This window comes from Xenopus laevis, chromosome 1S (genome assembly GCF_017654675.1).
Source record: "Xenopus laevis strain J_2021 chromosome 1S, Xenopus_laevis_v10.1, whole genome shotgun sequence".
Lineage (NCBI taxonomy): Eukaryota > Metazoa > Chordata > Amphibia > Anura > Pipidae > Xenopus > Xenopus laevis.
Window position 1 is genome coordinate 25,170,397 of NC_054372.1, and position 15,430 is coordinate 25,185,826.

At 43.7% G+C, this 15,430-nt stretch overlaps 1 pseudogene; it reads right to left on the minus strand.

The window, feature by feature from the left end:
• LOC108704237 overlaps positions 1 to 8,553 on the minus strand; it is a 21,312-nt pseudogene extending 12,759 nt beyond the window's left edge.
• Between the last annotated feature and the right edge of the window lie 6,877 nt (positions 8,554 to 15,430).

Below are 15,430 nucleotides of genomic sequence, written 5' to 3' on the forward strand. Positions count from 1 at the left end.
ATGTCATTTCTGTCACATGACTCACTAAAATTTGTGTATTATAATTAATAAAGTACCCCCAGTTGTAAAATATGAGGATATTAGAAGTTACCGAGGAGTTCCATGACCTGTATAAAAACACTCGGCCTTCGGCCTCGTGTTTTTATATGGTCATGAAACTCCTCGGTAACTTATAATATCCTTATATTTTACAAGAGGGGGTACTTTATTCACTATATAATACACAAAAGCCATGAATATCTTGTAAATTATATCCTTATAAACGGTGAGTTCTGATGTCATTTCTGTCACATGACTCACTGAAATTTGTGTATCGGCCTTGTGCTTTTATATGGTCATGGAACTTCTCGGTAACTTGTAATATCCTTATATTTTACAAGAGGGGGTACTTTATTCACTATATAAACTGTCACCATTTATAATTGGTGCTTTTTAATGTAATTTCTGTCACGACTCACTGAAACTTGTGTATTATAATTATGAACCCCATGTTGTAAAATATAAAGATATTAAAAGTCACCTCAGTGTTTCATGACATCAGCTCTTGTCCTTGTGCATTTATATGGTCAAGGAACCCCTCAGAGACCTACAGTACACTTATATTTTACAACAGGGGGTACATTATTAACTATTTATTGTATTTGGACATTAGGGGGCAGATTTACATAGGGTCGAATATCGAGGGTTAATAAACCCTCGATATTCGACCATCGAAGTTAAATCCTTCGACTTTGAATATCGAAGTCGAAGGATTTAGCGCAAATAGTTCGAATGGTCGAATAGTCGAACGATTTTTAGTTTGAATCGTTCGATTCGAAGGTCGAAGTAGCCCATTCGATGGTCGAAGTACCCAAGAAAACCATTCGAAATTGGAAGTTTTTTTCCTCTATTCCTTCACTCGAGCTAAGTAAATATGTATATGTACCCACTATTGCATTCACAGTGGAAGTTAATACATTCCCCACAATACAGCTGAGGTGATAAGAACCAAGACACAGTCAATGTGTCACCAAAGCTGAAATAAAACATTTGTATCATTTTTGCTATAATTTCTTCCTTAAAGGAGAAGGAAAGATTAAAACTAAGTAAGCCTTATCAGAAAGGTCCATCTAAATACACCAGTAAACCTCCAAAGTAATGTTGCTCTGAGTCCCCTGTCAAAAGAAACACTGCATTTCTTTCCTTCTATTGTGTACACATGGGCTTCTGTATCAGACTTCCTGTTTTCAGCTTAAACCTCCTTGCCCTGGGCAAGAGCATGCTCAGTTTGCTCCTCTTCCCTCCCCCCTCCCTTCTCTACTGTAATCTGAGCCCAGAGCAGGGAGAGACTCAGGCAGGAAGTGATGTCACACCATGTTAATACTGCAGCTCCTATCTTAAACAAACAGAGAGTTTCTAAGGATTTTTACTCAGGTATGGTAAAACATTCTACAGAATAAATATAGCATTCTAGCTTGCACTATTGCAGCTAATCTATTGGCAATAAAATGCCTCCGTAGCTTTCCTTCTCCTTTAAACTGGTCCAAAAGCAGGAAGGAACGATGACGCTGCCCAAATGTATCAATGACCAGCAAAATTGAGCTTGTTCTGTGTGAAGATCTGTAAGTAATTCTAGGTTGTGTGGTGGATTATGAAGAGATTAGTGATGTCCTGGTTCACTCTCTCCGCAAAGCACGTGCGAACTACGACCTGAATCGACAAAGGAAGATGCAGCGGAAAGACCCGAAACAGCAGAAAGACCTGAAGCCAAAAGGAGCCGAATGCTGTAGAACAAAGCCGAAGAATCTGCCATCGCCCGAGGACAAGGAAGAAGAACCTAAGTTAAGTTCCAATGAACCCCAATGGGGTTTTTTTTTCATTGAACTCATTTTATATGGGGCCACTGACCACCAATTTTTTTTCTTTACTTGTAAGGGGGCCCTGCCCACCAATGTTTTTTTCTACTTTCAATAGGGCCCCTGACCATGCTTTATATAACTTGTAAGGGGGGGGCCTGGCCACAATTGTTTTTTTTTCTATGGGGACCCTGACCAACAATGTTTTTTTTTTTTTAATTTTCTATGGGGCCCTGACCACCAATGTTTTTGGGGGTTTTTTCTAAGGGGCTCTGACCACCAATGTTTTTTAAAAACTTTTATGGGGGGCCCTGTCGCCAATAGTTTTTTTCTAACTTGTCGGCGGCCCTGACCACCAATGTTTTTTTAAAACTTTTATGAGAGACTCCGGCAGCCAAATTTTTTATTTAAAAACTTTTGGGGGCCATGATGCCAGTTTTTCCCTTAAAGGGAGACCCTGACCACTGCTGATGTATGTATGGACTTTTTACTGTGGTGTGGGCGGGATCTGGGGTGGGGCTTGGGGACCAGGGGGCCCAGAAAATTTTGCTGTGGGCGATCCAATGATTTCTAATGACGCCCCTGAGCAGGAGGCACAGATATGGAATGACAGGAGTGAGCCCTGCCTATCAAACACAAGCTCTCACACACAGTCGTACAAAATTAAGATTTGTATGTTTTTCAGATTGTGTGTGGAATGTACTGACATTTTTCATACCATGGCCATCGGTCGTTATTGGCTACCGATAATATCTCTGCATGTATCTGACAATATCAACGGCCGATTGTCACTACTACTTGTCTGACATAACTTTGTACCCTGGGGTCTGTCAGTTAATGGCCAGAACATCGTCTGATTTGTTCTCTCCTACTTATTTTAATCTGACTGGTTAATAGTAGACTTAAACTAATGAGTACTGGTTGCACAAAGAATAAAAGCTGCACGTGACCGTCTATGACTTTAAGAACAAAAGACTGCACGTCTATGGCTTTAAGAACAAAATAAAAGAGGCAGAGTGTGGGAATGAGCTGCTTTTCAGAAATAACAGATATGAAAGTAGTAAGTTAACTATTCCTATGTGTAGGTGTCATTATCACTTTAATCTGTGTGTACCAAACTAGAGCTAGTACAAACTAACCTTGGGCTCAACATAATCAAGATTCCAACTACCGTTGCCAGACAGCCTTGACCGATGCACCGAGAGACGTGCTAATGGTTTAACTCATTTTATTTCATACGTGCAAAGCACAGGATTCCACATAAAGTGATACATTCTACTGACATCACTACTCGCTAAATAAAACATTATTGTATAGTTATTTTGAAGAAATCAATGTCTGTGCTTTGGCAAATTAAATCTGTGACAGTCCCAAGTAAGACCGGTTCTGGAAGTATGTTTATCATACAGTTATAATATACAGGTATGGGATCAGTTATCCAGGAAACCAGTTATCCAGAAAGCTCTGAATTATGGAAAGGCCGTCTCCCATAGACTCCATTATAATTAAATAATCCAAATTTTGAAAAATTATTTCCTTTTTCTTTGTAATAATAAAACAGTACCTTGTACTTGATCCAAACTAAGATATAATTAATCCTTATTGGAAGCAAAACCAGCCTATTGGGTTTATTTAATGTTTACATGATTTTCTAGTAGACTTAAGGTAGAAAGATCCAATTATGGAAAGAACCTTTATACAGAAAACCCCAGGTCTTGAGCATTCTGGATAACAGGTTCCATATTCAATTAAAATTTCTATAGCCTGTCTGAAGTAGAACTTACTCTTAAAGGAGAAGGAAAGGCTAAAATTAAGTAAGCTTTATCAGAAAGGTCTATATAAATACACCAGTAAACCCTTAAAGTAATGCTGCTCTGAGTCCTCTGTCAAAAGAAACACTGCATCTCTTTACTTCTATTGTGTACACATGGGCTTCTGTATGTAATGGGCCCGAAGGCGCAGCAGTAATAGTAGTGGACCAAAGAGGAGACACAACCGGGTTCGAGGTACAAAAGGGTTTATCCAGAAGAGTAGTCAAGGTACAGGCAAAAGATCAATTCAGGCGGCAGACAATGGAGATACGAAAAACAGGCAAAGGTCAATACACGAATAATCAGAATAGAAGTCACACCCAGGAACACTAGTCAAAGGAACCTATAATTGGGCAATGAAGACAGGGGAAATGGGGTTTAAATAGTCCAAGTCTTGGCGCCAAAATATTGACGCGCTGGCGTCAGACGCTGACGCGGTGGCGTCAGACGCTGACGCCAGCGTCCCCACGCTGACGTCCTGACGCCGGCGCCCGATTCTGACGCCGGCGTCCGTTCCGTCGCCGGCGACCAATCCTAGATGGAGAAGGCGCTGATGTCACAGGAAAGCGCCCGGCAGGAGCCATGTGGTGGAGCAGAAGGTTGCCATCTTGGACGCCATCTTGGGTGAGAGTTGAAGTTTCCATTACAGTACCCCCTTCCCTAGGGGGGGCCTCAGGACCACCGGGACCAGGACGAGAAGGAAACTGTTTGTGGAACCTGCGGACAAGGATGGGAGCATGAACGTCAGAGTTCTTTACCCAGGAGCACTCCTCAGGACCGAAACCCTTCCATTCAATGAGATATTGGAGAGTACCCCTGGAAATGCGGGAATCCAAGATTCGATTGACTTCGAACTCCAAAGAATCATTGACGACAACAGGAGCTGTGGAAGAAGAAGAGGGAGAGGAGACTGCAGGTTTAAGAAGAGACACATGAAACACATTAGGGATCCTCATTTCGGGTGGAAGAAGAAGACGGACAGCCACAGGATTGATGACCTCGATGATGGGAAAGGGACCGATGAACTTGGGACCAAGTTTAGGAGAGGGAATCTTGAGACGAATATTACGAGTAGACAACAAAACTTTGTCACCAAGAGAGTATGTTGGAGAAGCAATCCTCTTTTTATCGGCAAATTTCTTCTGGGAAGAAGCACTCTTTTCCAAATTAGCGGCAGTAGCCTGCCAGATGGCCATCATATGAGCTGCTTGATCATTGGCGGCAGGCACGTTGGTGAGTAGGAGGTCCTGAGGAAATGCCAAAGGGTTTAAACCAAAAACACAGAAAAAAGGAGACTTCTGGGAAGAAGAATGCAGGGAATTGTTGTGGGCAAATTCCGCCCATGGAAGAAGGTCTGACCAGTCATCCTGACACAGGGACACGTGACAACGTAGGAACTGTTCCAATGCTTGGTTGACACGTTCGGCGGCCCCATTGGATTGAGGATGGTAAGCGGAAGAAAATTGAAGAGAAATGTTCAAAGCTTTACACAGAGACCTCCAAAATTTAGACACAAACTGAGGACCACGATCAGACACAATTTCAGCAGGAAAACCATGGAGACGAAAAATATGTTTAATGAAGAGTTCAGAAAGTTCCGGGGCAGATGGCAGTTTGCGGAGGGGAGTGAAATGAGCCATCTTACTAAATCTGTCAATCACCACCCAGATGACAGTGTGGCCGGAAGAATTTGGAAGATCGACAATAAAGTCCATGGAAATATGAGTCCAAGGTCTAGAAGGAATGGGTAGAGGCAACAAAAAACCCTTAGGGGGGAATGTCCAGACTTAGAAACGGCACAGGTGGAACATGATGAAACAAAGTCTTTAACGTCTTTCCTTAAAGATGGCCACCAGACCAAACGAGACAAAAGTTCGGTAGTCTTTTTAATCCCAGGATGACCAGCCTGTTTAGAATTGTGGGAGTGGGACAAGATGGCAGACGAAACTCTGGAGGAACAAAAGCTAAACCCAGGGGAGTCTCTTCAGGAGCAGAAGCTTGAGCGGAGAGTAACTGAGAAGCGCAGGAAGGAAACAAAGCTGCGATGATCTTGGAGGAAGGAACAACAGGTTCAGGATCTTTGGAGCAAGAGTCTTCAGGAATAAAGCTTCTGGATAATGCGTCGGCCTTCCTGTTCCTGGACCCAGGGCGAAAAGTAATAACAAAATTAAAACGAGAAAAGAAAAGTGCCCACCTGGCTTGCCGGGGATTGAGGCGTTTGAGAGACTGGATAAATTCGAGATTTTTGTGGTCAGTAAAGATCGTTACCGGGACCGAAGAGCCCTCTAATAAGTGTCTCCACTCTTCCAGGGCCAGCTTAACAGCAAGAAGCTCCCGGTTGCCAACGTCATAGTTCTGTTCGGGGGAAGAAAATTTTTTGGAAAAGAAGGCACATGGATGAAGTTTACCGTCAGAAGAAGATCTCTGGGATAACACTGCACCAGCACCGACGTCCGAGGCATCCACTTCGATGAAAAAGGGTTGAAGAGGTTCGGGGTGTCTAAGGACTGGAGCGGAGGAGAATGCTTCTTTGAGAGATTTGAAGGCTTCCAAAGCTTGAGGGGGCCAGTGCTGAGGTTTGTTTCCACCACGGATCAGGGCAAGAATTGGAGAAAGTCTGGAAGAGAAGTTTTTAATGAACTGTCTATAGTAATTGGCAAAGCCAACAAACCTTTGAACAGCTTTAACACTGGTAGGAAGAGGCCAGTCCAGGATTGCAGAGACCTTGGCCGGATCCATCTTGAAGCCTAGGGAAGAAATAATGTACCCAAGAAAAGGAATAGAAGAGACTTCAAAGGTGCACTTTTCCAACTTGGCGTAAAGGTTGTTTTTCCTCAGTCTGGATAGTACTTCACGTACTTGGCTGCGATGTTCCTGGAGGTTTTTAGAAAAAATAAGAATATCATCCAAATAGACGACCACACACTGCCCCAATAAATCTCGAAAAACGTCATTAACGAATTCCTGGAAGACCGCAGGGGCATTGCAGAGACCAAAAGGCATGACTAGGTACTCATAATGACCATCACGAGTATTAAAAGCGGTCTTCCATTCGTCCCCTTCACGAATCCGAATGAGGTTATAGGCCCCACGAAGATCCAATTTAGTGAAGAGACTGGCACCCCTAAGTTGATCGAACAGTTCAGAAATGAGAGGAAGAGGGTACCTGTTTTTAATGGTGATCTTGTTAAGTCCTCTGTAATCAATGCAGGGCCGCAAACTACCATCTTTCTTTTCAACAAAGAAGAACCCCGCTCCTGCAGGGGAGATGGAAGGACGAATAAATCCTTTCTGCAGATTCTCCTGGATATAGGATTTCATTGCAGAAGTCTCCGAGGGAGAAAGTGGATAGGTGCGGCCGCGAGGAGGCATGGAGCCGGATAAAAGTTCAATTGGACAGTCGTATGGACGATGAGGTGGAAGGTTTTCGGCAGAATTTTTATTAAAGACATCGGCAAATGCTTGATATACGGAGGGAAGAGAAGAATTTGAAGACACAGAAGAAATTTTGACGACAGGAGCAGCAGGTAAACAGTTCCGTACACAAAATGGACTCCACCTGGAAACTTGAGTAGAGGACCAATCGATAACAGGATTGTGGAGACATAACCAAGGTAGACCTAAAACAACCGGAGTGGAGGGGCAATCAATAAGAAGAAAAGACAGTCTTTCCAGATGCAAAGAGCCCACCTTGAAAGAGAGTTCTTGAGTGGACTGTGAGATGGTCGCAGAAGATAAGGGCCGATCATCGATTGCCAGGACTCGAAGCGGAATCGCCAAGGATTGGAGAGGAATGGAGTGGGTTGCAGCGAACACACGGTCCATAAAATTTCCTGCGGCACCGGAATCAAGAAAGGCCTGAGAAGAGATCTCTTTGGAACCAAACTGGATCTGCACTGGGAGGAGGAAACGTTGAGCAGAAGAATGGGGAGAGCGACAAATCCCACCCAGGTAAGTCTCCCCAAACTTACCTAGGCTTTGGCGTTTCCCGGCTTCACTGGGCATTCCAAAGCAAAGTGAGCTTTGCCCCCACAATAGAGACATAACCCCGCCGCCCTTCTCCGATTCTTCTCCTGTTCGGAAAGACGGGCCCGTCCGATCTGCATCGGTTCCTCTGCTGGTAATGAAGAGGAAGAAGCAGACGTCGCGGGGGTTGGAGAGGACGAGGTGTAAGCAGGGTCGTAGAGTAACGGTCTCTGGAAGCGGGGAGCCAGGATAGGCTGAAATCGGGAACTTCTTTTAGAGCGTTCACGGTCTAATTCGACCTGGAATTCTCGCTGGCGAGTATCCACTTTCACTGCCAAAGCGACCAGGTCCTCCCATCTGGGGGGAATTTCACGGGACACCAGATCATTCTTAATCCGCATGGCTAGACCATTGTAAAAGGCAGCATGGTAACCGTCGTTGTTCCAAGAAGTCTCCGCCACCAGGGTGCGAAATTCAATGGCATACTCGGAGACAGAGCGAACACCTTGCTGCAGTTGAAAAAGCCTAGCGGAGGATGCAGTGGCACGACCTGGAGCATCAAACACGGTGCGAAGCTCTTGGACAAACGCCCTGGCGTTGTCAATCAGCGGATCCTCCTTTTCCCAAAAGGGTGATGCCCACTCCAAAGCTTTTCCCTGCAGACGAGTGATTATATAACCCACCTTTGCACGTTCAGAAACGAACTGACCAGGAAGCAGGGCAAACTGAATCTCGCATTGGTTAATAAAGCCTCTGCACGCTTCAGGATCACCACTGAAGAGAGGTGGAGCAGGAATACGAGGCTCAGAAACCTGGAGCGGAATAGGTATGGCCGGAGCAGGCACAACCGGCGGAACCACGGGAGACAGAGCAGTCAACTTCTCCAGAATCGCCTCGAGGGCCTGGCCAAAATGGGATTGTTGAGCTTCATAAGTCTTCATACGAGAAGCCAATCCACGAATAGCCCCTCCGACATCAAGAGGTGCTTGGGCCTCCTCCGAAGGGTCCATGGCCCAATTATACTGTAATGGGCCCGAAGGCGCAGCAGTAATAGTAGTGGACCAAAGAGGAGACACAACCGGGTTCGAGGTACAAAAGGGTTTATCCAGAAGAGTAGTCAAGGTACAGGCAAAAGATCAATTCAGGCGGCAGACAATGGAGATACGAAAAACAGGCAAAGGTCAATACACGAATAATCAGAATAGAAGTCACACCCAGGAACACTAGTCAAAGGAACCTATAATTGGGCAATGAAGACAGGGGAAATGGGGTTTAAATAGTCCAAGTCTTGGCGCCAAAATATTGACGCGCTGGCGTCAGACGCTGACGCGGTGGCGTCAGACGCTGACGCCAGCGTCCCCACGCTGACGTCCTGACGCCGGCGCCCGATTCTGACGCCGGCGTCCGTTCCGTCGCCGGCGACCAATCCTAGATGGAGAAGGCGCTGATGTCACAGGAAAGCGCCCGGCAGGAGCCATGTGGTGGAGCAGAAGGTTGCCATCTTGGACGCCATCTTGGGTGAGAGTTGAAGTTTCCATTACACTGTATCAGACTTCCTGTTTTCAGCTTAAACCTCCAGGGCAGGGCTTGAGCATGCTCAGTTTGCTCCTCTCCCCTCCTCTCCCCCTCCCTCCTCCGATCTCTGCTGTAATCTGAGCTCAGATCTGTAAGTGAGCAGGGAGAGACTCAGGCAGGAAGTGATGTCACACCAAGCTTATATGGCAGCTGCTATCCTTAATAAACAGAGACAGTGTCTATAGCTGTTTACTCAGGTATGGTAAAGCATTCTGCAGAATAAATATAGTTTTCTAGCTTGCACTATTGTGGCTAATCTGTTGACAATAAACTGTCTTGGAGCTTTCCTTCTCCTTTAACTATCCAGCTACTTCAGCAATCTCTGCCAACCTGCAGGCTTTGTGCTGAAAAACACTTCTATTATTTAATTTATTCTACAGCTATCGAACTGGAAGAACGTAACAGAATGGGGAATAAACAGAAAATAAGAAAAATAGGAGTTTAGAATGTGAAGAAGGAGATGGAATGGGAAATTCAAGAGACTTAAGGAAACAGTAACAATAACACCAACAAATGAAATTCTTTTAAAGTAAATAAAATATTGTGTAATGATGCCCTGCACTGGTAAAACTGATCTGTTTGCTTCAGAAACACTACTCTAGTTCATTTAAACAAGCTGCAGTGTAGCAATGATGGAAATGTAAAAAAAGGCTATATGGCACAGGATAAATAGTGGATAACAGATAACATTATTATGTTCTACAGAGAAAAGAGAGGAACAATTGTGACGATGGAAAAGGTTAGAGAAGAGGCTGAAAGGAAGAGAAAAAAGAAAGGGAAGAAATAAAAGGAAATGGGAACATGGAGATAAACAGGAGACGGGCACAAGACAAAACAAAGATAAACCACAGAAAAGGGAGAAACAGTAAAAAAACCTCAAGATAAGAAGTAAAAGAACTATTTACATTTTTGGGGCTGATATACTAGTGTATATTTACAGCAAGGACACTATGTAAACATATAGGACCTACATCATGTTTAGTGGTCCTTGTTGTAGTCACAATACAGCCGTGTATAAAAGTCACTGCGTTTAAAAGGAATCGCTTGATAAGACAGAGCAGGCATTTTCCGTTTACAATTTGAAAATCTGAAATCGAGGGATGACACTAACTTGTTGCTCAACGGTATTGGCTTCTCCCACTAAGATAAACAAACAAAAGTCTCAATAGTTGTATAAATCAGAAATAGCTTTATAACAAGCAGATAGTTCTACATTTTTTAAATAGAAAGATCCAGCCAACTTAAATAGCAGCCAAGGTCAATGGATTGCTGTAGGTTCAGTTTCACAACAGCAATAAATAACCAAGGTTAGGCACTATTTGGATTACTCCTCTCCTACCTCTGAAAAGCTGATTATCTGTTGCATGTGTCTATAAAAATAAGTGAACACTGTTTCCCATAAAGAAATACTGGTTAGAGAGGATGGGCACATTTTTTCACCCTGTTTCGCCGCGTAAATGACGCCCATAGACTGGGCACTTCAAAAAAAATAATTTGCCTCGCAATAAAAATATTTTGACGTCCATAGACTTCAGCGACATTTCGCCAGTGGTGAATTTTTGGCGAAACGTGTCAAATTTGTCCAAGCCTGCTGGTTAGGAATGGAAAAATGCTGTTGTTGAAAAATGCTGCTGCATTATTTTTTAATAGACAAGATTATTTAAAGGTCATATAAAGCAAAATGCTTCATATGTCTACTGTGTTTACTTTTAGGGGGCTATTTATTAAAGTCTGAATGCCAAAATCTTTTTGAGATTTATTATATTGATGGATGGAAAATCTGAATTGAAAACTCTGCCATCTCAGACTTGCCAAGGTTTTATATAAATCAGTGGGAGCATACCATATTTGGACGGTTCTGTGGTCTGCGCTGGAATCAGACGGAAAATCTGAACATTTCTGACTTTTCGGGCAAAAATCTGAAAAATCAAGTGATTCAGGGAAACAATCATGTGATTCAAATTTTCGGTGGATTTTTCCCTGTTTGTTACTGATCTGATTCTCTTAATTAAAAATATCTTTTTTATGAGGCTAGGGTAAACACAAAATGGCTAGTATTCATTTTAGGGAGGTGGCTGAAAATGAGTCTCCATTGGAAAAAAACTGAAATCTCTGGTGGTAGAACCTAGATATAGCAAAGTCACCTGAAGTTTCATTCTGAGGCAACTTCAGAAGAAAGAAGCGATGTGTTGGTTTTACCACCGCCATTTTCTGGAGATTTCGTGCCAGCATTTTTAGCACGGGCGACAAACCTCCCCATCAGCCACTGCCCTTAAAGAAGGAACAAACCCTTTACCAAATTAACCCCTACCCCCACCCCACATAGACCCCCCTCCCTCCTCCCCCCTAGCCTGTCTGCCCCCTGGGGAAACGCCCCTAACTTTTTACTTACCCCCTCGGTGGAGATTCATAGCATCGGAGTTAACCGCAGCCATCTTCCGGGTCTTTGCTAAGCTGAGACGGAGACCGGCGAATTGGCGCAAGCACAGTTGGAACAATTTACCGGTCTGCGACAACTTCGCATTCGCGAAATGGACGGAAATTGCCAAAGTGCCAGAAGAAGTCGCGAAGACCCGGAAGATGGCTGCGGTGAACTCAGATGCTGTGACCCTGCACTAAGTGGTAAGTAAAAGTTAGGGGCATTTCCTCGGGGGGCAGCTAGTCTGGGGGGGGGGAGGGAGGGGGATTTTACGTGGGGTGGGGGATAGGGTTTTTTGGTAAGGGTTTGTTTTTTCTTTAAGTTAAAGTAACTATATATATATATATATATATATATATATATATATATATATATATATATATATATATATATATATTAGTTTGGAAAGTACCCACACTCTTACTCTTACCCACTCTTGTGGGTGCTCAGTCAAGTGTATTGTATAAAGTTCAGAACGACTAGCACTCCATCATATTTTGAAACACACGATTTATTCAAATATCACCTCTGTGCATCCAACGTTTCTGCCCGTTGATAAAGGCCCTAAAAGGGGCGAAACGTTGAATGCACAGGTGATGATTGAATAAATCATGTGTGCTAGTCCATTCTGAACTATATATATATATTATATATATATATATATATATATATATATATATATATTATATATATATATATATATATATATATATTGTAAGAGTTTGGGTAGCTGGGATCAGTTTTCCTGGGGTAACACAGCCCACGGCACAAGCACAACTCATGAGAGTATAGTCTCTTGCTGGCAGTTTATTGTCTCTTGCAAAAAAATAATAAACAAAACAAACAATTCAAAATAAAATCCTTGCCACTTAATGGGCTTCTAACTAATACAGGTCAGTTTTCCTAACTAACCAGGAGAAGGCCTACCGCCTGTCTCCCCAAAACAAAGAACATACAGGAAGATATACAATCCCAAACCTTTTGGTGATTTCAGTCCCTCTCACACAGGCAGCTTTCCTGTGTCTTTTCCCCAGCCAGGAACTCTCCACTCTGGCTTGAGCTGCCTGTTTAATTAACCACCTGAGTTACCTCAGGACAACTCAAAACACCCGGGCTGGACTAGCAGTCCCGGAACCACTCTGTTAGGAACCTGGGGCATAAATAAGCTCCGTCCTGGACTTTCCCAGGTATCCTAGTAGTGACCTCACCACATACCCCCCCTCCTTGTTTCAACCCAATGGTTGGAACAACTGAGGCCCAACAGGAATGAACCCGGGACAGGGCATCAACATTGCCCATTTCTGACCCGGGCCTATGTTTCACTGTGAAACAGTAGTCCTGCAGCGTGAGGAACCAACGATTCACTCGTCTATTGGTCTCCTTCTTTTGGGCCATCCATTTTAGAGGTGCATGGTCAGTAATAAGGTCAAATTTTCTGCCTAAGAGGTAATACCTTAAGGCATCTAGGGCCCATTTTATGGCCAAACACTCCTTTTCAATTGTGGCATACTTCCTCTCACAGTCATTGAGCTTCCTGCTTAAGTACACCACTGGATGCTCTTCCCCGTTATAAAGCTGGGATAATACTGCCCCTAATCCCACATCTGATGCATCTGTCTGGACCACAAAGTCATTTGAAAAATCTGGGGAATACAAGACTGGTTGTGCACATAATGCATCTTTGAGGGCCTGAAAAGATTTTTCTGCCTCAGGGGACCACTTGACCATGACAGAGTTTTTTCCCTTTGTTAAGTCTGTTAAGGGAGCAGCCAAGGTGGCAAAATGAGGAATAAACCTCCGGTAGTAGCCAGTGATACCCAGAAAAGCTCGAACCTGCTTCTTATTAAGAGGGCGTGGCCACTGTTGAATGGCTGCTGTTTTATTTACCTGGGGTTTTACCACACCTCTGCCAATGGTGTAACCTAAATACTTGGCCTCCTCCAAACCAATGGCACATTTCTTGGGGTTGGCAGTAAGGCCTGCTTTACGGAGGGAATCCAACACAGCCTGAACTCTGTGCAGGTGAGACTCCCAATCTGTACTGTGTATCACCACATCATCTAAATATGCAGCCGCATACTGTTGGTGAGGTCTTAATATTCTATCCATGGCTCTTTGAAACGTGGCAGGGGCATTTTGTAGGCCAAAGGGCATTACTCTGTACTGGAAAGAACCGCCTGGAGTGACAAAAGCAGTTTTTTCCTTGGCCTGTTCCGATAATGGTATCTGCCAATACCCTTTTGTTAAATCCAATGTTGTCAGATAACGAGCAGTACCCAGCCTGTCTATGAGCTCGTCTACCCTAGGCATTGGGTAAGTGTCAAACTTGGATACTGAATTAAGCTTGCGAAAATCATTACAGAACCGCCAGCTACCATCTGGCTTAGGAACAAGAACAATCGGGCTAGACCAGTCACTATTGGACTCTTCAATTACCCCTAAGTCAAGCATTTTTGCCACTTCATCAGCCACAGCTTTTCGTCTAGCTTCGGGAATCCTATAGGGTTTGAGTTTAACACGCACTCCTGGCTCGGTTACAATCTCATGCTCAACAACGGGAGTCTTTCCTGGGAGGTCAGAGAAAGTATCCCTATTCCTCATTAAGAATTCTTTTACCTCCTGTTTTTGGGAGGTGGACAAAGTTTCTGCAATGGTAACCTCAGGGACCAGATGGGTCTCGTGAGTGTCCTTAGAAACAGCATAGGCTGGTACTGCAATTAATGATGCCCTGTCTTTCCAGGGTTTAAGTAAATTAACATGATAATTTGTTCTGGCTTCCTCTTGCCAGGTTGGTGTACCTTGTAATTTACCTCCCCAACTCTCTCAATTATTTCAAAGGGTCCCTGCCATTTTGCAAGGAACTTACTCTCCACCGTGGGGACCAAAACTAGTACTCTGTCTCCAGGTGAAAAGACACGTATTTTAGCATTACGGTTGTATATCCTTTGTTGGGCAGCCTGGGCTTGGGCCAAGTTTTCTCTTACAATGGGCATAATTGAAGCAATTCTGTCTTGCATTTGTGATATGTGTTCAATTACACTCCTGTGGGGTGTCACTTCCCCTTCCCAGGTTTCCTTAGCTATGTCTAAAAGCCCCCTAGGATGTCTCCCATAGAGTAACTCAAATGGAGAATAACCTGTAGAGGATTGGGGAACTTCCCTAATAGCAAACATAAGATAGGGTAAAAGGCAATCCCAATCTTTCCCATCTTTGTCCACTACCTTTTTCAACATACTTTTTAGGGTCTTGTTAAAACGTTCCACAAGACCATCTGTCTGAGGGTGGTAGACAGAGGTTCGCAATTGTGAAATTTTAAACAATTTACAGAGTTCCTTAGTTACTCTGGACATGAAAGGGGTACCCTGATCGGTGAGGATTTCTTTAGGGATCCCAACCCTACTGAACACATGAAGCAATTCTTTGGAAATGGTTTTAGCAGAAGTGTTGCGCAAAGGAATAGCTTCCGGATAGCGAGTGGCATAGTCCATGATCACTAAGATATATTGGTGACCCCGGGCAGATTTTAACAAAGGGCCCACCAGATCCATGGCTATTCGCTCAAAGGGTATTTCAATAATTGGTAATGGGATTAAGGGACTACGAAAATGTGGCCTTGGAGTGGAAATTTGGCAAACAGGACAGGACTCACAGTAATCCTTTACCTGCTGATATACACCAGGCCAAAAGAATCTCTGCAAAACTCTTTCGGTAGTTTTTTTCACACCCAAATGTCCCCCCATTACATGACCATGGGCAAGATCCAACACCATTCTTCTGTATGGTTTGGGTACCACTAATTGTTCAATCACCTCATTTGATTTTTT